The sequence below is a fragment of the Cryptomeria japonica genome, chromosome 9, assembly GCF_030272615.1.
Source record: "Cryptomeria japonica chromosome 9, Sugi_1.0, whole genome shotgun sequence".
Lineage (NCBI taxonomy): Eukaryota > Viridiplantae > Streptophyta > Pinopsida > Cupressales > Cupressaceae > Cryptomeria > Cryptomeria japonica.
In genome coordinates this window covers 367,737,858-367,763,594 of record NC_081413.1, presented here as the reverse complement: position 1 = coordinate 367,763,594, position 25,737 = coordinate 367,737,858, and positions in this window count along the sequence as shown.

The window sequence follows — 25,737 nt, the reverse complement described above, 5'->3', positions numbered from 1 at the left end:
TCTTAGCAAATCCCTCATGTGACCAATGGTTGCTGCCTCCTAGTCAACTGCATACTCTCTCCTCCTAGGAGACCTCCCTCTCTCTCTTTCCACATGATCCCGATGGTGTGATTCCCCAAACTGCATATTGCCTTGTTGCTTGGCCCTAGGTCTAGGACCTAGTCAAGCCAAAACCTCCTGGAACATCCGACACAACTCTTCCCTTTCAGGGACCTACTGAGCAATATGTTGCTCGCTATGCTAACCAACATCCCTATGCTCACTCTAGTGAATAGACTGAATCTTCTCAACACTCTCATGTGTAGGCTGAGGTGAAGGACTCTGACAGTCTGCCTTATGACCATGACCCCTACCTCTACAACAATCATGACCGCGACCATGACCTTTATTCTTCCCAGCCATAATCCTAACAACAACACCATAAGAACACAAGTTTATATCTACAACAAGGATACTAACAAGGAAGACACAAGCACTAAGACTTAGCAATAGGTCTAGTTAGATGGGCTCAATTAAAACCAGAGTACCCAATGTTGAAACTTGGGCTCTGATACCAATTGTAATGCCCCGCCAAGAAACCCTAAAGGATTCAACTTAAATATTGGAAAAAGGGTGTAAATTATTATTTTTTAAAACTTTAATAAAATAAATGATGCATTAAGATAAACATTGCATTTAATTGTCATAAATGAAAGACTTAACTTAATCTCCTAAAGGTTTCCCAACATGGTTTACATAATTAAACCAAACATTGGTTAATGTTAATTATGTTGGCATTGCATGAAGATTGCATTAATGAAGTATAGTTTTGTCATTGATGTCAATAGTAACCGGTAATGGAGTTGTATTGTGAGCGGTAGTAAAGCAGTGATGGAAACCGGTATTCATATTTCGAGCAGAGTAATCAATCGGTAACCCTAGCCAGTTGATATCCAAAACCCTAACCGATGGAGCTTAGTGAATCGGTTATGTTGATCTATGATTGAATGGTGATCAGAGATGATTATACCACGTATGCATGTTGCATTTGATGAGTTTCAAAGTGGTTTTGGCGTGTGAAGATAACCATTTATCTTGGGAATGAGCAAATGCATAACATGAAGTGATAACCATGTGATGAGTTACAAGATTTGATGTGCGGTGATCCAGGAGCGGTTCAAGTTGTCTTGAACAATGTGTAGTTGATTGCTATGTAATCTAATGGTCATGTTTGAACTAATATATTTGTAATCTCGATGAGAGTTGTAGGTTTTATGATGTGTTACTGACCTATTGTATTTGCTTATAAGGTTGATGAGTTATTTTGTAATTGTGTTGGCAATTTGGTTAAGTGTGGTAGTGTGATTGTTGCCAAACTAGAAGGAGTGTCTGCATAATGTTTTGAAGGAAAATAGGAGCAGAAAGGGATCTGACTAAGAAAAATAGTGCTATTACCAGATCAACAAAGACCCTATTGTTCTCTAACCATTACAATAGTTAAATCCCTCAACTAAGTAAGATTTAACAGGCTTGGCGTTGTCTAAATCCTCTAGCCAAGTGATTCATTAGCTTGGATTTGAAATCCTCTATCGAGGTTACTCCTAATAGGGTATTTCCTTTAACAGGGTATTGTAGTCAACCCCTTAACTATGTGGTTCCTAACCAGATCTATTCTTAACAGGACATTATTGTATAAGCTTCTAACAAGGCTTGGATCCTAATAGATTGAACCTTAGAAGAGTTTAGAATACTTGTGGGTATTCATCCCCACCATGGTTTTGCCCATTTGGGTTTCCACGTGAAAAATCAATGTGTCAAGTGGTGAATAATTTTTTGGATATGTTTTGATATAGTTGATATGATTAACTAGTAAATCCACTTAGATATGTTTAGATAACTGGAAGTGATCTGAAATGAGATATTACTAATGTTATCAAAGTGTTCTAATATTTTGGTTAAATGGTATGTGAGTTTCAGATCTGTTACATTGTATCTTTGATGTTTTGGTCAACCAATAAAGTTTGACAGTGCAGTTGCAGTTTTAGATACAGTGTCTAAACCGGTTAGTTCAGTGATTTGTTTATTAGTTGGGATTAAGTTTGGTGAAAGTTTTTTTTATTTTCTATCTACTAAATCAACCCCCCCCACTTTCTGTAGTTGATCAGATCCTTATTGATTCATCATATTATCAATTGGTATCAGGGCATTTCAGGTCCTCTTGTGTTTAAGCCTAACAACTTGAGGTAAAGATCTAGGAGAACATGATGAAGAAAGAAGGTCCAAAATTCAATAGGGAAAACTACAGAATCAGGAGTGATAGGATGAATATCTATATCAAGAGCTTAGGAAGTCAATATTGGGAACATGTTGTTACTAAATATAACTTGCCTAGTGGGATTTTGTCAGATGATCAAAAGAAGGAGCAATAGGAGAACAATCAAGCATTAGAGGCCATTATCAGTTCCTTGTTCGATTTAGAGTATGTTGATGTCCATGGATTGGAGATTGCTTATGAAATATGGAAGAAAATTGAGGATATCTATAACGGTGATGAGCATGTGAAGATTGATAAAGAAGAGAGTCTGAGAGGTAAATTTGATGATATGTGGATGGCTGAAGGTGAAAAAATTCAACAGTATGTTCAAAGGATCAAAGAGATAGTGTGTGAGATCAAAAGTGCGAGTGGTACACTAGAGGATACCACAGTGGTTAGCAAGGTGTTGAGAGCCCTTCTACCGGTCTACACTATCCAAGTTGCAGCCATTCATGAACTCAAGTTTATTGATAAATCAAAGGTAGTTAACTCTTGATTCCATCATTGGTAAATTAACTGCATTTGAATTAAATGGTTTTGATGGAAGTGTTTAGAGATTAGAATCTACATTTAGAGCCTCAGTTTCAAACCCACTGGTAAGGAAAAGAAGAGAAATGAGCTACAGTCATGAGTCCAGGTCCAACAAAGAGGTTGACGATGAAGATAGTCTGATTGAGCTTGAAGCATTGTTGGCCAAGTGATTACCTAGAGGTACCGGTAAATGTTTTGCACGTAACTAGATTGGACATATTGCTGCTAATTGTCCAAATGGAGATAATGAGCAAAAACATGAGAAATATAAGAAGTACAAAGGCAAAGGTAAAAGGTATTGTCTCATTGCAGTTGATGGAGGAATTACAGATGAAAAATCTAAAGAAGATGCAAATAAGGGCATTGCCTTTGTTGCTATTAAAGAAGAGACATTAGATCAGAAGGTATTAGTCTCTCACATAGATAGTTCTAATGATTGGATTATGACGGTGGTTGTTCAAACGACATGACCGGTGACCAGAGTAAGTTTCTTACTTTGAGAGAGTTTAATGGAGGTGTTGTGAGATTTGTAAATGACTCCCCCTGCATGGTAAAAGGAAAGGGATCCATCTCTTTGAATGGAAAGAGTAGTGCAGATGATGTCTACTGGGTTGAAGGACTCAAACACAATCTTTTGAGTGTAGCTCAACTCAATGACAAAGGTTACCCACTAGAATTCAATAATAGAGTCTGCAAGATTTATGGAAGCAAAGGTGAACTAATTACGACTGACAAACATACTAGAGGTAACTTGTTTCATTTAAGTTCTAAAGTCAACAATTGTTTAATTACAAAAGTAGAAGATAGTTGGCTTTGGCATTGAATATTTTGTCATGTAAAATTTGATAAAATTGTAAAAGTCAGTAAGTCCAAATCAGTAAGAGGTTTGCCACATTTGGACAAACCGGTGAATGCTTTATGCAAGGAATGTTAGTTAGGGAAGATGACATCCTCAACTTTCAAGAGCAAATATTTCTCAGTAGAACATTTGCTAGACTTGGTTCATACTAATCTTTGTGGACCAATGAGGACTAGGAGTATTCAAGGTGATCAGTATTTCATGATTTTTACTGATGATTGCTCAAGGATGATGTGGGTCACATTCTTGAAAGATAAGACAAAATATTTTAGCAAGTTTAAGGCATTCAGAGCCTTAGTTGAAAGAGAAAGTGAAAAGAAGATAAAGTGCTTAAGAACTGATCAAGGTGGTGAATTTACTTCAGAGGAATTCACTAGTTATTGTGAAGACAATGAAATTAAGAGGCAACTTTCCACACCTAGGACACCACAACATAATGGTATAGCAAAAAGGAACAACCGGTCAGTTGTTGAAGATTCTAGGACTCTGCTAATACAAGGAGGTGTAGCTAAGACATTCTGGAGAGAAGTTGTCAACACAACTGTTTACACAATGAACCAGATACTGGTTAAAAGAGGTAAGGATAAAACTCCTTGAGTACTGGTATGGTAGATCACCTAATGTCAGTTACTTTAATATTTTTGATAGTGGATGTTTTATCAAGAGAGGTGAGTATGTTGGTAAGTTTGATGCCAAGAGTGATGAAGGCATATTTCTTGGTTACTCCACAAAGAGCAAAGCTTACAAGTGTTACAACAAACAGACCAAGAAGATCATTGAAAGTATAAATGTCCAAGTTGATGAGCCTCTTGAGAAATCAGGTGAAAGTGGTAAGGAGAAGGAGGAAGAGGAACCTTACACACTATTTTTGGAACCAGAACAGAGAAGCCCCAGTTCAACCGAAATAGGGAGGTCCAATAGAGGAAGAAGAAAGTAAAGAAGAAGAAGAATCTGGAAATCAAGATCATGTCATTCCAAGGTATGTTAGACTCAATCATAGCCTCGATCAAATTATTGGTCACATGAATACAGGTGTGCAAAAAATAATAAGGCTTGGAGAGAACTCATGTATAATGTCCACCATTGAGCCTAGAACTACAAAGGAAGCATTTGCAGATGAAGATTGGATCAAGGCAATGAAAGAAGAACTTGACTAGATAGAGAAGAACAATACTTGGTCATTGGTACCCAGACCAGAGAACAAGAATGTTATAGGAACAAAATGGGTATTCAGGAATAAATTGAATGAAGATGTAGTAGTCAGAAATAAAGTCAAACTGGTATGCAAAGGATATGCACAAGAAGAAGGTGAAGACTATGGTGAGACATTTGCACCAGTTGCAAGATTGGAAGGAGTTAGGACTCTACTTGCATGTGTAGCATACAAAGGATTCAAAGTATATCAGATGGATGTGAAGTTAGCATTCCTAAATAGAATATTGGAAGAGGAAGTCTACATTGAACAACTGGATGGTTACGCTTTAACTGTAGAAAATAACATGGTGTGCAAATTACATAAGGCATTATATGGACTAAAGAAAGCACCTAGAGCATGGTATGAAAGATTGCACTCTCACTTGGTGAAGATAGGTTTTTCAGAGAACCAATAAAGATAGAAACATATATCTCAATTCAGAAGGAGACAAGATACTGGTAAGTGAAGTATTTGTGGATGATATCATTTTTGGAGGAAATGATGATATGTGTCATGACTTTGCCAGTGAAATGAAGAATGAGTTTGAGATGTCATTGGTAAGAGAGATAAAATTATTCATAGGTCTGTAAATCCAACAGATGAAGGATGGTATTTTCATTACACAGTCCAAATATGTGAAAAAAGTATCAAAGACTTTTGGAATGGGAGACTATAAACCAGTTGGAACACCAATGGTTACGAGCTGTAAACTATCTAAGGATGATGATTCTGCATCAGTGGATAAAAATGAGTATAGGTCAATGATAGGTAAACTACATTATGTTGTCCACATTAGACCAGAAATTGCTCATGCAGTAGGATTAGTTGCCATATTTCAAAAAATCCCGAAGGAGACACACATGGTAGCAACTAAAAGAATTTTCAGATATTTGAAAGGCACAATTGATTATGGATTATGGTATCCATATGTAGGTAACTTTGACTTGAAAGTCTATATAGATGCAGATTGGATAGGTAATGTTGTTGATAGGAAGAGTACAACCAAAGGAGCTTTCTTTCTTGGAGGAAGGCTAGTGTCTTGGAGCAACAAGAAGTAGAGTTGTATATCACAATCAATGCAGAAGCTGAATATGTTGCAGCGTATATGAATTGTACCCAAGCAATCTAGATGAAATACATTTTGGAAGGTTTCAAGTTGAAGATATCAAAAGTGATAAGGATTTTCTATGATAAGACCAGTGCAATAAACATCTCTAAGAACCCGGTGTTGCATGCTAGGACAAAGCATATTGAGTTGAAGTACCATTTCTTGATAGAGAAAGTGCAAAGTAAAGATGTGTCACTGAAGCATGTATCTACTAAGGAACAACTAGGATATATTTACTAAACCTTTACCTAAGGCTGCTTTTGAGTATCTTAGAGGTAAGTTAAGGGTTGCACCCCTACATGAACTCAATTAAGAAGATGTGGAAGACATCAGTCCCAGAACACATTGAATATATTGAAGCAAGATTGGTGTAGAGTGGAGCTATTCCACAGGGGGAGTAACAAGTTGCAGATTGTTGTTGTAGTTCAGTGAAGCATGGAATGGTTAGCCAACTGATATTGGTATTCACTTTGACATTACTGTCAAAGGGGCAGAAGAACTATATGATTGATAGGGAGAAGAACTATATATGGTTGATAGCTAGTTACCAGTTAAAGACATGGAGATACAGTTGAAGGAGAGTACATGAAAAATGTAAACCAGGATTCCTATACCTGTGTATGTGCATTACTCTCAATCATCACAATCAAGGGTATTGATATTTGTATTGCCATTAATGCCAAAGGGGGAGATTGTTGTCATTGCATGAAGATTGCATTGATGAAGTATAGTTTTATCATTGATGTCAATAGTAACTAGTAATGGAGTTGTATTTCAACTGGTAGTAAAGCGGTGATGGAAACTGGTATTAAGCAGTGTGATCAACCGATAACCCTAAATAGTTGATATCCAAAACCATAACCGATAGAGCTTGGTGAATCGGTTATGTTGATCTATGATCAAATGGTGATCAGAGATGAGTATGCCACATATGCATGTTGCACATGATGAGTTTCAAAGTAGTTTTGGCACGTGAAGATAACCGTTTATATTAGGAACAAGAAAATGCATAGCATGAAGTGATAACCGCATGATGAGTTACAAAATTTGATGTGTGGTGATCCAGGAGCAGTTCAAGATGTATTGAATAATGTTTACTTGATTTCTATATAATCTAATGGTCATGTTTGAACTAATATGTTTGTAATCTCGATGAGAGTTGTAGGTTTTGTGATGTGTTACCGACTTATTATATTTTCTTATAAGGTTGATGAGTTATTTTATAATTGTGTTGGCAATTTGGTTAAGTGTAGTAGTGTGATTGTTTTCGAACCAGAAGGAGTGTTTGCAAATTTTTTTGAAGGCATATGAGTAGAAAAGGATCCGACTAAGAAAGATAGTGCTATTACTAGATCAACAAAGACCCTTTTGTTCTCTAACCATTACAATAGTTAAATCCCTCATTCGGGTAAGCTTTAACAGGCTTGGTGTTGTCTAAATCCTCTAACCAGGTGATCCATTAGCTTGGATTTGAAGTCCTCTATCGAGGTTACTCCTAATAGGGTATTGCCTTTAACAGGGTATTGTAGTCAATCCCTTAACCAGGTGGTCCCTATCCGGATCTGTTCTTAATAGGATATTATTGTATAAGCTTCTAACAAGGGTTGGCTCCTAATAGGGTGAACTTCAAAAGATTTAAGGAATACTTGTGGGTATTCATCCCCACCGTGGTTTTTGCCATTTGGGTTTCCACGTGAAAAATCATTGTGTCAAGTGGTGAATGATTTTGTGGATATATTTTGATATGGTTGATATGATTCACTGGTAAAGCTAGTTAGATATGTTTAGATAACTGGAAGTGATCTAAAATGAGCTATTACTGATGTTAGTAAAGTGTTTTAATTTTTTGGTTAAATGGTATGTGAGTTTTAGATCTATTACATTGTATCTTTGATGTTTTGGTCAACCGGTAAAGTTTGACAGTGCAGTTGCAGTTTTAGATACAATGTCAAAACCAGTTAATTCAATGATTGGTTTATGAGTTGGGATTAAGTTTGGTGAAATTTTAGTTTCTTTTCTATCTACTGATTTACCCCCTCCCCCCTCTTAGTAGTTCACCGGATCCTTATTGATTCATCATATTATCAAATTATTCCATATAGGATGAATTTATCCATTAGAAACTTAATTACACTAAACAATGTTTGTTTCATACAATTGCATGTGATATCATTAACATTTCTATGTTTCATGCATGATGATATGTTCAATTACATTGCATCAATAATTTAATAAAAGATAAAAATTTTACCATCTAATTCTCATCAGATACATTTCCTTTACATGTCAAGATTGAAATAATATTACATTGCACTTAAACACTAAGTCTCATAAGATTACATAATGATTACATTAAAATTACATCTTGCCATGACGGAATACATGACAAATAATACAAATGACCATAAAAGGTCCAAGAACTACAAGAATGATCCAAGAAAACAAATAGGATCCAACTGGAAATACGAGATGGTCGAATCCAAAAGAGAAACTGGAACACCTATGAAGCCCACTCTTGCAAGATGGAACAAACAAAACACACCTGATGGAAAGTGGCACTACCACCTGACCATGTGGCTCAAAAAGAACCACCCCACCATGCTAGGAGATAGAAACAAGACCTTCTAGAAAACTACAAGGAATGCACACATGGTCTAAACATGACATCGGGAATCTCACATAAAGCATAAACTCACAACGTGACTCCACAATAAAACTCCAGGTGATATCAACAAGGCTACACACTAGTGACCATAAGGGAAGAGTGTCATCACATAGCTTGGAATGGTTATCCTAGCAAGCCTCCATAGGCCCCGACCCCCATCTTGGGTTATCCTGGTAGCCTTTCCTAAACCCATGACCCCATCCAAATCTTATGCAGACCCAAACAATCCTTTCATGAGGACAAGGTTGTTGGTTTGTCATTCCAGGCCTTCCCACTGCATCCTAAGTCTGTACAAGCACTCAACCATGAGTGGGGTACAATTAATCTTAATTAATATTTAAGCTACCCAAACCCCTAAAATATTGTTAGGTTATCACTTAATTATCCAACTTTCGATGGGTTATACTGCTAACCTCTTTGGGTGCGACCCCCACTTGAAAGCCACTCTCTTATGACACTACACAAAATTCCCTAAAGAACTCTAAGGCAAAAATACCAAAACCAACTTACAAAGGGAGTTCAAAACAACTAAGAAAAAACTTGGTCACACAAGCCCTTGCATATGGGTTTAACCAACTGGTAAAATTTATTCTACTCACGAGACATGATCAAAAGAAAAGACAACATGAAAAATTCTAAATCCACATATAACCAAGGACTTGCAATATAACTTTAATGCGAAGACAGTTGGAAATGAAACAAACACCATCGTTCATTATAAAATATAAATTTATTTTCTTTCCATCAATTCACATTTGACCAAGTTTGCTAAAAATTTCTAAGTTTTAAAATAAATCCTTCATTAACAATAATCTCACAATTTTAGTTAAAAATTCAAATCAATATTTCCTATACCAGTTTAAAATTTCAAACCATCATAAACACGTTTGAATCATATACATGTGTATATATAATTACACACACACACACACACATACAAATATATATATATATATATATATCATATACATGTGTATATATAATTACACACACACACACACACAAATATATATATATATATATATATATATATATATATATATATATATATATATATATATATATATATATATATATATATATATATATATATATATATATATATATATATATATATATATATATATATATATATATATATATATATATATATATATATATATATATATATATATATATATATATATATATATATATATATATATATATATATGGTATTTTTTAATAAACCAGGAATCTCTATTTTTCTTATTTTTCCAAAATAATTTCCAACATATAAAAATTATATATACTAATATATATATATATATATATATAGTATATATAATGTTAATTAATAAAAAACATAATTTAAAAAAATAATTTTTTTAGAAGAAACACAACGCTATGAAAGGGGGGGCGTGGGGTCCATGTTGTGGCCCACCCCACAACCGTGGACTACCCATTGTTGTGAGTAGCCATAGTTGTGACTATCCACAGTCGTGAGCTCCCCACAACATGTGGGGAAGTCACATCTTAGGTTGTGGCTCCCCACAACTGTGGGCACAACGACTATGGGGAAGCCATAGTTGTGGCTCCCCACGGGGAAGCTCTCTATCAATATTTTTTTAATTAATTTTTTTTCTTTTTAAAAAAAAATAGTAACTCAAAAAAATACACAAGTCCAAAAAATAAACAATCCCAAATTTTAACAACCACCTTAAACAGTCATTTTTACAGGGTGTTGGTTCCCAAAAATGGACGACGGGTTTACATTGCTAGCAAGGCAGAGACCAAGCTGATTTCCTCCAAATATCTATGGAGAGCCACCTCCAACTATCAATATCTATTAGGCTTGGACCAACAATAACAAGGATGCTAGATCCTTCTACGCTTTAGGCTCTGCAAAACCAGGGAGGGTGATCCCTTCAGTAAGAACCTTCCCGCTCTCCGCAAGGATATTCATGGAACTTACTAAAAACAAAGTAGATTTATCTCATTAATAAAACTCAATAGAAAGGGAGAATTCTCAAGGATGGAAAATCCTTCAGTGATCCTCAACCTTAACCTAGAGTATGAGAGATGGTGAGACTATTTTTCAGAAAATACATAAATCTTAGCAAATGATTGCTCTAATTATTTATAAGATTCATTCTAAGAGAGCATGAAGAAGATAAAACTGAAGAACTGATAACCTAATGAGATTTGCTAGCTAATACCAATGCCTTATTCATTTGGGCTATAGAGTCGATGAAAGATGTTGCTGAAAATCTGATAAACATTTATCTAATAGCTAGTCTTGCCTTGAAATAATACTGCCTTACAATATTATTTTGCTTATGATCCTATATCTGAACTACTTAGAAAATCCCATGGTGAGCCTTATTTTCTCTGTAATCTTATTCAAGCATTTTTAATTAACCCCTTGGATTAAAGCATTGAATAAAAGAGTACATGCATCATAACAATGCAATAAACAAAAGAAACCCTTGATCCCATTTGCTTAAAAGAAGATAAAATTATAGACAGGAGAGTAAAGATTCAGAAATTATATTTGCATTAGTATTATGAGCTATCTTTTATTAGATGATAGCCAACAATTTCAAATATAGAGTGACCCATTTGAAATGGGGGAAACTGTAACCATTTATTACAATTTTTGCTTTGCAAAATAACATTACAGTCCCAGTTATTTCCTATGACTCTCTAGAACTCTTTTGGACCTAACCCTACAGAAAAGATCTATTTTACAAAGATCTTTCTCAGAAAATTTTTGGACCCTAACTAATGGCCTTGAATACCCTTTTATAGAAAACAAGGGAGTGACAAGCTTTAGGCTATAAGACACTTATCAACAACAAATTCATTCTTTGATAATTATCCCTAAAGGCTATGTACAATTTTGTTTCAAAATATCCACATGTCTATATGCCAGCACCTGTGAATCATTGTTCTCAAACTGAAAATTGGTAGAAGAAAAACCATTTGAGTCATGTCGTTATCGCCCTGACACCTTCGGATGGAGTATGAGATGTTGCATTTTTGTCCCATAGAGCATTTCCCTTCCTTAGAAAAGGAAATAGGATCTCGAAAAGAGGTAAAGTCGCTCCTCAAGCTAGAGGAGGAACTCAACCTTCATGCCCAGGATCAGAGGCAGTGGGAGGTGGAGTTAGAGGGGAAACATAATATGCTAGGGAGGGGTCATAGCTTCCATGCAACTACATGGATGGATTTCTACCACTGCCTACCCAGGCATGTCCCTTTTTTGTTTCTCTGCGGGCTCTGTCTCAGAACCCTCTACCATCTAGATACTGACATGACATAGAGGCTGCACCATGCGTGACTTTTCTTTGCAAGAAAGGGCTTTCACGCCCCCTCTGGAAATCCTCCCAAGTTTCACATCCTCTATGGCAATAGACATACTCACACATGAGAGATAAATTCCATTCCGTATCACAGTATGTTGCAACTCCATCTATAAGCTTGCTCAAACATCATTTCTTCTATAGAAAGAAAAAATGCACCTAGAAAATGAAAAGGCTTCATACTCTTCTACCAATTCGATCACCACCTTGTTGTATTTATAGCTGAACCATACTTCATCAAGTAGTGCTTGTTCTTGAAGCATCATCACTCTGGTATTCTCAATTTACTCTGCCAACTATGGACACTAGAATTCACGCATATCACATCTATTGCATTCTTCTATCAAGTTTCTCCTGATGTGAATGATTTTATTCTGATCTTATTCCTCTTTTCAGTGTACAATCTCTTTCTTCACGATTTCTGTCAACAAGAAAATCTTTGAATTCATTAGAGAACTCATGATTCATCACACCTAAACTGGAAGCTTATCCAAATCCTTTCACATCTATGAGCTATCATCTTTGACTATCAAATCAATCCTAAATCGACAAGTCTGAATCCCATTCATTTTGCCCTTTCCCACGAGCTATAACCGGTGCCTTCAGAAATCCCTCCAAACTTCTCATTTGACACTTAGCCACAATTCTCATCTAACCTGGCAAATCTATCGGTCATTCTCTGCCAACTTATCAGTTTGACCTTCCAACTGTATCTATGGACCCATGAAATTCTAACTAGGCAACACCATATCATCCTTCGTTCAAGCTCTGTCAGCAACCTCCCTACAAGTCCTCCTGAATAAACAAAGACATGTGGCATCATCTCGTGATACCATGATCCATGACCACCTCACAAATTCCAATGCGGGAACACGAGGGTCGTTCAATCTATTCAATCTTTACCACTGTGCATACTGCCCGCCAACTCCTTCGAGACTTAAAAGTCATGCACCTTTTTCCTTAGGATAAAACATCCTCGTTTATTTTGAACATGTGAAAATTGATGAAACTATTAGTAGACCAGACTTTACCACCTATGAATCGGTATTATAAAGCTTTCAACCAATTACGCTGCTAACCCTGCTAGTTTTGCTGATAACACGTGGCATCATCTCGCGATACCATGGTCATTAAAATCCTCACATTTTTAATCGCAGGGAGGCGCTTGCTGTTAGATCTATCCATTCTTTAACAGGTGGTCGGGGTATTTAGCACTTGCCAGACTTAGGAAAAATAAGTGTGGGCTTAAATAAAAGGGGACTAGTAATAAGGAAGTTATGTAATTGACTTAGGAAATATTATCTCATGAACTAGTTTACCAACTTTTTCCTTAAGGAAAAAAAATGGCCTCGTTTATGGAAAGGGTACCCTTGGTTTAAGTGGGAAAAAGTAACAGCGAACTATATCATTTCTAGGGTTTTCCTCACAAAATATAAGAAGTTTTGATAACTCCTAAACCCTAAGCCTTGAAATGTTCTCAGAGGATAAAAGTAACAACCTGAAAATCAATATTTCGGGCTAAAATTTGAGTTTTTTATGCAATCAATTTTCAGGGCTATCACAGGGTATGAAAAAAAAATAGAGTATAAAAATTACTCTCTTTAATTTATTTTTTAAAAAAAGAAAAAAACAATAACTTCTAAAATGAACATACCCAAAAAAATTTAAGCAAGAAATTTTATTAGCAACTTCCAGGTTTGCTATAAAAATTTGGGCAGCATAACTCCCCAATATGAAATTGAGAAGAAAAATTAACAGATTTCTTACATCAAATAATAATTACAAAAAAAACCATTTCAGACACACAATAAACCCCAAATTCATAATAAGAAACACAAAGGTTTCTTCATCAACACAAGAATTTCTAAAAGAAACCAGAGGTTTTAAATCCAACCTGTAATTGCTTTCCTGGATGAAAATTTGGTGAAGAGCATACCAATCCTTCCAAACACAAAACCCTTCAAAACAAGAAACCAAAGTTTCCAAAAACACAACCTCCAACCAAAACCACTTCAAAAAAAGAGAGAAGATTTTTTTTTTTAAATGTCCAACTCCAGAAAATATAAATGAGAACTCCCCATTTTGGAAAAAAAATCCCAAAATATAAAGGAATTTCCAAACAAATATCTTTTAGGTCAAATTCATTTTTCATGAAAATTAAAAATCAATTTCTTTTCTCCAAACAATACATTTGCATTTATATTTTTTTTTTAATTTTGAATTCATTTTTTTTCCTCACATACTAAAAAGGTCAATTTAGATATTTAAAATACATAAAGGTAAAAATGAATTTATCCTTTAAAAAAAATAAAAAAAATGAACAAGACATAATATAAATTTCACTAATAAATGAACAATCAATTTTAACTAAACAATTAGGAATAATTGATTTCTCTATTTAACCATAAAAGTGTCCTTAATAATTTATTTCTAATTTAATTTCATAAATGCAATATCTATTAATTATTAATAACCATAAGGTATTAATATTTGATTTCTCAAAATTCACAAACGCATAACACACAACTCAACTAAACAAAGCAGAGACACAACCTGCATACCAACATAGGAAAGGTTGACAGACGATTGATAATGCTCACTATCGAGCAAGGCTAGGGATGAAATTTAGGGCCTTAAGACTATCTCCTCTACTTCCATTGGATTAATTAGGTACGCTCAGACCTGTGGAACCAGGTGAAGTCAGTACCTTGTACCTGTAATTCCTGCATCACCAAACCACCACTCATATATATATATATATATTCAAACATGGTAGACACACCGACGAAGGAGAATTATGACATTCCATGTCTCACCAAAGTGAGTGAAGGAAAATCATCTCCTCACAGCCCATACACTTTCCACACATACATGATGACATATACATCACGAATCTCATGCATAAAGTAAATGTGTTAGTCCATGGTCAATAACACAAAAAAATTAACATCTAATCATCAATAAGGAAATAATGCGTAAACAAAATTCAATGAATCTTAAATCAAAGCATAATCCAACATAGCATATATATCTGAATAAAACATCACCACATAGTGTATCCACAAATCCACTAAAAGTAAACCATGGTCAAAATAGTATCGAAAATGTCTGATCAAGGGAGGGGTACTACAAAAATAAACACCAATTCATTATCACTTGAGCCTCCTTTATCAGATTCATCATCTATCATACCTTCATCAACATCATAATAACATCTCTTTTGAAATTTAGGCTTGTAAGGTTTTCTAGGAACTCTTTCTGGACACCTTGAGGCAAAATAACCTATCTTATTGCAAGAAAAACATTTAAGAGGCAATTATCCTTCATACTTACTGGCTCCTTTGGGTAATCTCTTAGCAATAACATCTTCAAGATCCTCAATCTCTCACTCTTCTTCTTCAATTTCCTTCATATCCTTCTCATATCTAGATATCCTCCTTGAAATTTTTTCTCTTGGATCATATCTTTGTTTACCATTTTCAAAATCACTGGCCTTGAATGCAAATTATGTCTTAGGAAGAGACTCACCAAACTCACTCAATTCAAAGGCTGAAAGATTACCAATCAACATGTCCCTAGTCACATTAGTCACATTTTGGATCTCCTCATTAGTAGAAACTTTATGTTTGTATTATGCAGGTAAGGATTTGAGCACTTTAGCAACAATCTCTGATTCTTCCAATGTTCCACCAACACATCTGATATTACACACAAGTTTATTTACTTTTTGCATGAAGGAAGTGATATTCTCATCTTCAACATCCAATATTTACCCTTACGGCTCTATAACTTGGAAATATTCACATAACTGTCACCTTCATACAAAGTCTCCAACTTCTTCCAGATCTCATGGGCAGTCTTCTGTTTCAAAATATTTGTCATCTCAGAATCAGTTAGAGTACTTAACAATGCTTCCTTAACCCTAATATTGTATTTAACTTCCTTAATCTCATCCAAAATTAAAGGACCATATGTAGAAATGGTATACTTGTCTTTGGTAATTGTCTAGTAAGATTTATTAATGCATCTCAAGTGACACTCCATGCAATTTTTTCAAAGAGAGTAGTTAGTGCCATCAAATCTCAGACTATCCTTCTTGTAGGTTGTCATCTTGGATCACCTCAAGCGATCAAGCTTCTTCAAAGGAACCCACTCTGATACCAATTGGTGAAATAGGGTAGAAAACTGAGAGGGGGGGGTGAATCAATTGTCACCAAAAACGTACACAACTTTAACTTAATCTCAGATTTGATGATTAAACATGAAAGCTTAAACTAGAAACACATAATAAGCACACATAACACCAATATTTTTGACATGAAAACCTTATTAGGAGAAAAACCATGGTGGGGATGAACCCACAAAATAGGTATATCTGTTAGAATTATTACAATGGGGAATGCACATGCATTCAAGCACATTGCCTAGAGCTCATTGCTAAAAAATAACAAGGGCTACAACCCAGGGAAGACTCACTATCTTACAAACAATCACAGATTACTTCTATAAATCATGAACTGAGAAATAGCATCCTCAATGCCTAGTTACAATTCCAGCTAAGCACATAAAAACTTTCATCTTCTTTTTCAACCTTCTTCTATGCTTCCAAAAAATCAATACATTATTCACTCACTCTACATACCTCACACAAGATTATTAGATTTATTTATATGTGAGATCAACCTTGGAAAGATCAACAAGGTCGACTCAACACATGTAAAAAAATTACAATGATATAGCTATTGATGAGATACAAATTATCACATGCAAACCAAAACAATATCGGCTAAGACATAGCATGGACCTAAATCACGACCTCGAACATCAAACACCTCCAAGAATTATGCCTCGAACATCCGCAACACGCTACAACCATGCGGTCAGCCAAGAACATGAAGAACACCAACATTCTAAGGAAAATCATCAATTCAAGCTCAATGATCAATGCAAACCACCAACATAAAAGGCACACGATCTAGAAACATTCACAAGCATCATGAATTATCAAACTAACATCCACACTGACAAAAAATACTAGAATCATCAACATCATCATACTGAACCTTAAGAACACAAACTACAATGATTTTCAACCTTGAAAAATCACTTGCAAACCTCCAAACCACAAACCACTTTAATTGAGGATACACACCAACGTTCCAAACATACTTCCAAATCCCCAGAATAAAATATTACAATGCGGAGCAAAATACTGAACACTGTCATCACTGAACAACTATAAAACCAGCCACAACATAGATACCCATAACTTAATCAAATGTTCATGCGAACCTCTGAAAAGTGAGCTAAATCAACTACATACAATCATCTACAAACCCTTTAATCCACAAACTCTGATTTTCAACATGATGAACAAAATAACTCACTGAACTTCACTGCATCACTATCACACATAGAGAAATATGTTGACATCAATGACAACACATCTCTCAAATATCTCAAACACGTATTTGCAACATTATTCCAACACCCAACACTATGCACAAAATCACCATTAATTTTATAAATTTCTTTTTATACAAGAAATATAATGTTGGGATCTGAGAACACTGAGAGGGGGGGTGAATCAGTGTTCTGCCAGAATAAAAAAATCTTTGTTTTTTCTAAAGAATGCATGTATGTACTGGTAAAAAAATAAGCATATAACAAGAAGAAAATAAACCATCCACATAAATGAACACCATAACATACATAATTTATACGTGGAAAAAATCAATGAGGAAAAACCACGGTGGGATTTGTGACCCACAATATTAGTTCACTAGCCATATGAAAAGATATTACATAAAATAGGGGCATGCACTTGTAGGAAGGCACACTTCCTAGAGCATACTACTCATCACAAAAGAGCCTCACTAACTACAAGCTTTCTGCCAAAGTAAATTACTAAAAATGAACTCAAGAATGCATCTGCTATGTCAGATAGAGTTCTGGTTCTGAAAATGCTCTGTACCAATTCACAAACTTGAACTATTACCAGTATTACTTCTCCTCCAAAAATGCTTTCCAAGCTATCTATAGATCATTGCATGATATAATGTCTGCATACAAAAATGATCTCCATACATATATTTCGCATCTCACAGTTCTGCTATACCTATATATGTCTATCTCTATTCCATCACAATACCATTATCATATCATATATTAAATTGACCTAGCAGACTGACTTATATACCTATTACACATGATATGCCTTATGTCGGCTTACAATGTTTTTTACAAAAGATATTCAATGTCGGCCTCAACAATAATTACAAAATGATTTACTAAATAAATCTTCCTTGATGTCATTTTCCTTGAAGTATTGATGTTGGTGTCAGTGCTGGTGTAGGCTTGAATGCTTCCAATGTCGGTATCTGCCGGTATATGCCTCCTAGTGCCGGTTTGTGACTTCCATCAAATCTTGTTTCCATCAATGACAACAAAATGAATCCAATGAGTGTCAGTTGCCAACAATCTCCCCCTTTAGCATTGATGGCAACACTCATGTGAAAAATGGATTTCCTGTCGGTGTGCTCCCACTGCTCCCACTGAGCAATACACTCCATATACTCCATCTGATAATATTTTCTTTGATATTTTTCACATATGTACATACTCCCCCTTTGACATTAATGCCAAAGACCGGTGAAAGAATAAAAGAATGCTATTAGTGTCACTCAAGCTTAGTCATCTTCAGGATTTCTGGGTATGCCTTTTGTAGAAACTGAAGATACATGTCCCAGCCTGATTTGAAAGTATCAGATATCGATGAAAGTCCACTGAGTAGGTGGGAAAATGATTCCTTATCTTGGGTATCTACCAGTGTGGTTTTTGCTAGCATATCCATGCATTCTTTCTTGTGAACACCCAATGAATCAAGTCTAGGGCTTACGAATCCTCTTAAATTTCTTTCTCTCATTATTTTATCTTTCTCCTTCTCAAAATCAAAAAACTTGGTTCTCTAAGGAAATCATTTGTCCATCAATAGATGTAGTTAGTGCAGTCAGTCCATCAAAAGATTTAGCAATATTAGCCATTTTATCATATAACTCTTTCAATCTGCTATCTACATTGGTTGTAAGATTTCCCAAATTACAACATACTTTGTAAATATTAGTACATTGTTTTAAGCAAATTTCAATGGGAATAATCTTGTCTTCTATTTTCTTCTTCCCAGTTCCTATGAGTTAATCAAAATCTTCTCTTTTGGCTGCAGAGAAACTATCCAAAGCCTATCGGTCTGCAATCTATCTCAAAGATTGATAATTGTTTGATATGTGCTCTGTTAAAGTCTTGAGCTTATCGGAAGGGCTTTCTCCATCCTCAATCTGACAGTCAAACATTATTCTGTGTAGTATAGAGACCGATTGATCAATTAAACCTTTGTCTAAATTTCCTTCCTTTAGCATTTTCTGAGTGGCCATCATCATTAATTCTATTGGACTTAACTAAGAGACTGATTTCTTCTCGACCTGAGAAGTGTCAATTGCCAAAACTCTTGTCGAGGAATCAATTTTACCTATCGGTATGGACTCAGTTGATTTTACCTTGTCCATCTCAACCTCTTTTTCACCGGTGGCTTCATCACTTGGTGCAGTGTCGGTTACTGCTGGTGGAGTATCATCCACAGTGTTTCCAGTTCCTTGTATATTCTCTTACTCAAAATTGGTCTTTTCCAGTACAAACTGTACACTCTCTTTAATTGTTGGTTGTGGTTGTGTCAAAACTGGAGTTGAACTGCCCAAAAGACCCTTTCCTTTTGATTTGTCAGGAATGGTGGGGGATATTTCCTTTGCAAATTATTCTTGTGATGTGAGAAAGTTTGAGTTTTTCAGAAATTTTTTTGTCCATCCCTTACTTGTCTCATTTATCACCTCATTTACTCTTCCCATCATAAGGCTTATTTGTCAGTTTTTACTATTGAAAATTGTCCTATTAGCAGTATCTATACATATTGTCATCTCTTCATTATTTATAGTACCACATTGTTCAAAAAGTGCAACTTCCTTGATTTCCCTATCCCTCTTGATAGCATCAAGTCTTCTAGCCTCAAGTTTATTATACAAGGATAAAGGTATCTCCTTTAAAATTTCAACTAAGGCTTTCTTATAGATGTCTATATATAGTAAAATAGCCTCTTCTAACTCATTTTGCTCATTTTCTTCAAAATCTTCAAAATACTTTGATATATTCTTTAATATTCCATCTTTTGTAACTTCATCAATAATTTCAGCATAGGTCATTGTTGTCTTACCAGTTTCAGTATCATCACCCTTCTAGTTTTTTCTTATGCTTGCTGGTGTGACTGGTTTTCTCTTCTACGTAGGCTTCTTTACCAGTGGCAGAGGTGCAGTAGGCTAAGCTGCCTTTCTGACAAGTCTCCTCCTAGGTTCTGCCTTTTGTTGCTCTACCGGTGGTTTTACCACATTCTTCCTTTGCACCCTTATGAAAGCCAGAGGTTCATCCTCAAGATCAGAATCAGAAGTGATAGGGGAAATGTGAACTTGTGGCTTCTTCACTTCTTCAGTAGCAACCTCTACCGGTTTGACTTCCTATTTAGATTTAGATCCTAGATGAGTCTCTATCCTATGCAACACATCTTGTACATATGCAGACATCTTCTCTATTTTCTTTTCTCTTCTCTTCCTGTTAAAACTTATTTTTACTTCAAGAGCCTTCTCTCCTAATGTACCAAAGTGTTTTGTCTTATCATCTAATGGGGCATCCAACAACATCTTTGTATTAAGCTCAAAAATGCTATCATCTACCTCATATCCAAGCTCAATTATCCAGATTTGTGTGGGTTCAACTTCTTCCATTAGAGTTTCATCAGTTTTCACCATGAAACGTATGTCAGTGGAATACTTCTCCACAATATTCTTTAAAATTCTCTCCCTTTTCCTCATGTTTTCTTGAAAAGTCTTAAAATACCCCCAAAGTTTCTCATCTCTGCCGGTACCAAGACCGGTGATAGCTATCTTGATCTGCATACCTACCGGTATGTCATGAGCCCATTGCTTCTTTCCTAAACTGGGTAGCTCATTTAAGAAGTAAAGCATTAAACAAACAATTAAGTTACCATATCTGAAGGTGCCTTTCTTGGTTCCTTTGATCTTAGTAAGGTTTAGCATCAATTCACTCCTCATCCATTCACATAAGTCATACTTCACATTATTCCTTAACATCTGATATGCGGCATGAATGCATGAACTTGCAACAAAATTCAATTGATTGGATTGAGTTACCTTATATACTATGATTATTCTTGCAAAATTTATGTCCGTGATGGTTATTGTGCTTATCCTCATTGATCTGCTATTGAATATAGCACTAGTGAGTTTTTTGACCTCTGTGTTGGAAATTTTCTTACCAGGTTCTTGTCTAACCCTGGGTAAGCCGGTGACAGCCTGAATTTCCTCCTTCGTGATCATGTAGGGTCTATCTAACTAGATTAATTCATTGTGAACCCTTCTTAGAATGTATCTGATCACCTCATCCTTAAATTCTAGTATGTATAGAATACCAGTTAACCCTAGATCCTCAATTGCCTTGAATTCTGGTTTGATCTTCTCGGTGTCTCCCAGTATCACTGATTGATACATGATTTTAATATCTTCGGTGCCCAAATCCTCAAGAGTGCTATGAATGTATCCCCTCACATCTTCAACATACATTACTCCATCAAGAACCCTAGAAAATACTCCTACAGAGTCTTCCTTCTTGGCAATTTTGGGGACCTCCTTAAAGACTGGCCTTAACCTATCCTTGAATTCGACAATGTTGGGATTTGCAATAAAAGTAGGTGCTGAAGATCTAGATGCCATGTCGAGAAATATCTGAGAGTAAATGTCGGTGGATGATAGAGTGCTTTAGATAATTGCTTGAAATCCTTTCTCAATGCTTTGCTTGCTCTTAATTCACCTTAACTTTTCTCTGAATGCTTGAATTCTTGGTGAGTGAAAATGAATTCACTTACCCTCTTTTATCAGTGAATAAAAACCCTAACTTTCTATAATTAACGCTTCACCAACAACCCTACAGATGTCAGTTTCATAGTTATGTGTTGGGGTAACCTTCATCGATGATGTCGGTTTCTCTGGATCTCTTTTCAGATCTCCTTAGATCTCTTCTAGGGTAATATGAAAAATTTAGCAGTGAATTTGCCAACCCCTAAGGCTTATGCCTCAATTACCGGTTGAGTTTCTTGCCAGTGGAGGAATACCCCGTTCTATTGGTGGATTTGCCAATATAGATCCATCTCCACTTTGTTCTTCAGATTTTCTAACCCATATCTTGGTGTGATCTTGTTGTATTTCATCTACCTTCTTCTTTCCTTTCTCATTATTAACCGGTTGAGTCTTTCTTCTACAATACTTAGCAATATGACCTATTTTTTTGCATGCATAGCATGTAACATTGTTCTTCTGAATTGCTTTGACATATCCAATATTATTATTTCTTGACCTACAATGTTTAGCAAAATGTCCAAACTTTCCACATGCATGACATTTAACATTCATTCTACAATCTTTTGATCTATGACCATATTTCTTGTAGTTTGTGCATTGACTGGGAACATAATTGTAGTTTTGATTTGCCTTATTTCTACATTGTTTAGCCATATGCCCAAATTTATTGCAAATAAAACATCTACCATTGAATTTATAAGCATTGGATTGCCTTACCGATTTCCTCTGTTCTGATGATTCTGCATACTGGTTGACTGATCTTCATTAGTAATACTGGAGCTTTCACCTTGTACAAATCCATGTCCTCTAGAATCATCAATCTATCTTTATCTTTTCAGTAAGTCATCCAACTGTGTAGCATTGATCCTAAACTTTTCTTTATACTCACTTGCAATAGTCAGATCATCTCTCAGAGTAGTTACTTGTCTTTCAAGTTCTTGTTCATTATTCTGGGAGTGTGCCAAATCAGTCCTCAATAGATTATTCAAATGAGTCAATCTTCCACATTCATCAAACTTGTTCTTAAGAGATAAAACAAGATTATCTTCCTTCTTCTTTTTGTCCTCAATATCTTTTGATAACCTCATGGTCAGGTCTTTCATTTCATTCTTCATGAGCATGTTTGCTTGACTTAATTTTTGACATTGTTCCTTAAGAGCATTCTTCTCCTCATCATCTGGTTGTTGCATAAGTTATTTTCTCTTGGCTTGATCAGATGATAACCTTTCCTACAGGACAAGAATGAATTCATTTGCAAAATTCTATTCTTCTTGCAATAGCATCATAATCCTCAAGAGCCATCTCAAGTTGCTTCTCCATAGCCATGTTCAAAGATTCCAGTTTCAGGATCTTCCTCAAGCTCTTAAACTTCTTTTGAGGTACCAAGATTTGATACCAATTGTTGGGATTTGAGAACACTGAGAGGGGGGGTGAATCAGTGTTTTGCCAGAATCAAAAATCTTTGTTTTTCTAAACCATGCATGTATGTACTAGTAAACAAATAAGCATATAACAAGAAGCAAATAAACCATTCACATAAATGAACACCATAACATACATAATTTATACATAGAAAACCATAATGAGGAAAAACCATGGTGGGATTTGTGACTCACAATATCAGTTCACTGGCCATATGAAAAGATATTACATAAAATAGGGGCCTGCACTTGCAGGAAGGAACACTACCTAGAGCATACTACTCATCACAAAAGAGCCTCATTGACTACAAGCTTTCTGCCAAAGTAAATTACTAAAAATGAACTCAAGAATGCATCTGCTATGCCAGATATAGTTCTTGTTCTGAAAATGCTCTGTATCGGTTCACAAACTTGAACTATTACCAGCATTACTTCTCCTCCAAAAATGCTTTCCAAGCTATCTATAGATCATTGCATGATATAATGTTTGCATACAAAAATGATCTCCATACATATATTTTGCATCTCACATTTCTGGTATACCTATATATATCTATCTCTATTCCATCACAATACCATTATCATATCATATATTAAATTGACCTAGCAGACTGACTTATATACCTATTACACATGATATGCCTTATGTTGGCTTACAATGTATTTATAAAAGATATTCAATGTCAGCCATGACAATAATTACAAAATGATTTACTAAATAAATCTTCCTTAATGTTGGCTTCCTTGAAGTATTGATGTCAGTGTCGATGCCAGTGTAGGCCTGAATGCTTCCAATGCCGGTATCTGCTGGTATATGCCTCCTAGTGCCAGTTTGTGACTTCCAGCAAATCTTGTTGCCATCAATGACAACAAAATGAATCCAATGAGTGTCAATTGCCAACATATAATCCATATAAAATATTTCTTAATTATAAGTACTTGGACACTCACAATTTCTAGTTCCCTAACATGTAAATGAGCTATGATAAAATTCTCAAAGCACCAAAAATTTAATTGTGAAGGTTTGACCTATTAGGGATTTTAAATCCTATTATAATTGATTGATAAAGTAGGATAGTATAAACATAAGATTTTGTGTGGAGATGATGGTCAATAAGACATATATAATTAATCTAACAATTTGTATAGATTAATGATATCTATTTTCCACAATCCATAATTGTATCCAATGTTTTTTTTGGATTTGATAGTGTTAGAGTTTGTACAACAATTTTTTGGATATGACTTAATGGTTTATCATTAAAATCATAAAGAACTCTATTATTTTGATGATGGATCATTGAGCATGACATAAAATGTTGACACAAAAAATACAATGTAGTCAAATCTATAAATGATATTGAATAATATGTACAAAAGTAAATGGAATAGTATGCATCCACAAGATTTAAATAAGATGGATATTTAAGTTGGAAACTATTTAGGAGAAAAACCACCACCAAAAATATTTATTTTTTATATTGTTTAAAGTCAAAGCTTGTTCAATATAACAATATATTTGGAACCTTTTTAAGAGTCTCAATCTAAAACATAATCTTCTATAACCACTCTAATACTTGAATACTACTAATGTACAATCAAAACATAAATTTTTAGCATATATAATTGAGTGAGTAACTGGTAGATAGATGCTATTTTTGAATATGATTCTGTGCAATTTTTTCATCAACACTATGAATTGTGGAAATCTAATATCATTAATCTTGGAAAACTTGTATGAGATGCCATAGACACACACTTATAGATATATTGATTGTAATATTATTCATCTAATTGTCCAACCAAACCATGGAATACCAAGTGTCATGCAAATATAATCCAACCATGAATAACATCAACATATCACATAAAACACCAAGTGTGATGTCTTCATATGTATGACAACTAGTAAAACTTTTCATTGTGGCACAAGTTAATAATTACAAACTTAACACTATTGATATACATGTATGTTTTTTATATAACCACCATTTCCAACTTATATCTTATGATAGACCACACCAACATAACATTACAATTCCTAACTACTTGTGATGCCTAGTGCTATTTTTTAGGATATAATAATACTCTTAAATTGTGTCACATGAACTTAAATCATACAATATATTCTCTTACATCATTTTTCATGCTCCAAAAAATACTAACTATATATGATGTAAGGATTTCTTCTTTAAATTTCTTGCAATTTTTATCGTAACACCAACACATGTGAAAAAATATATGATGTATTACAAAACTTGCACCATTATCATATGAAAATCACTATTCTTTTTGTACCACAACATTGGTCACTTCATCACATATAATTGTAATCAAGCATGTAGAT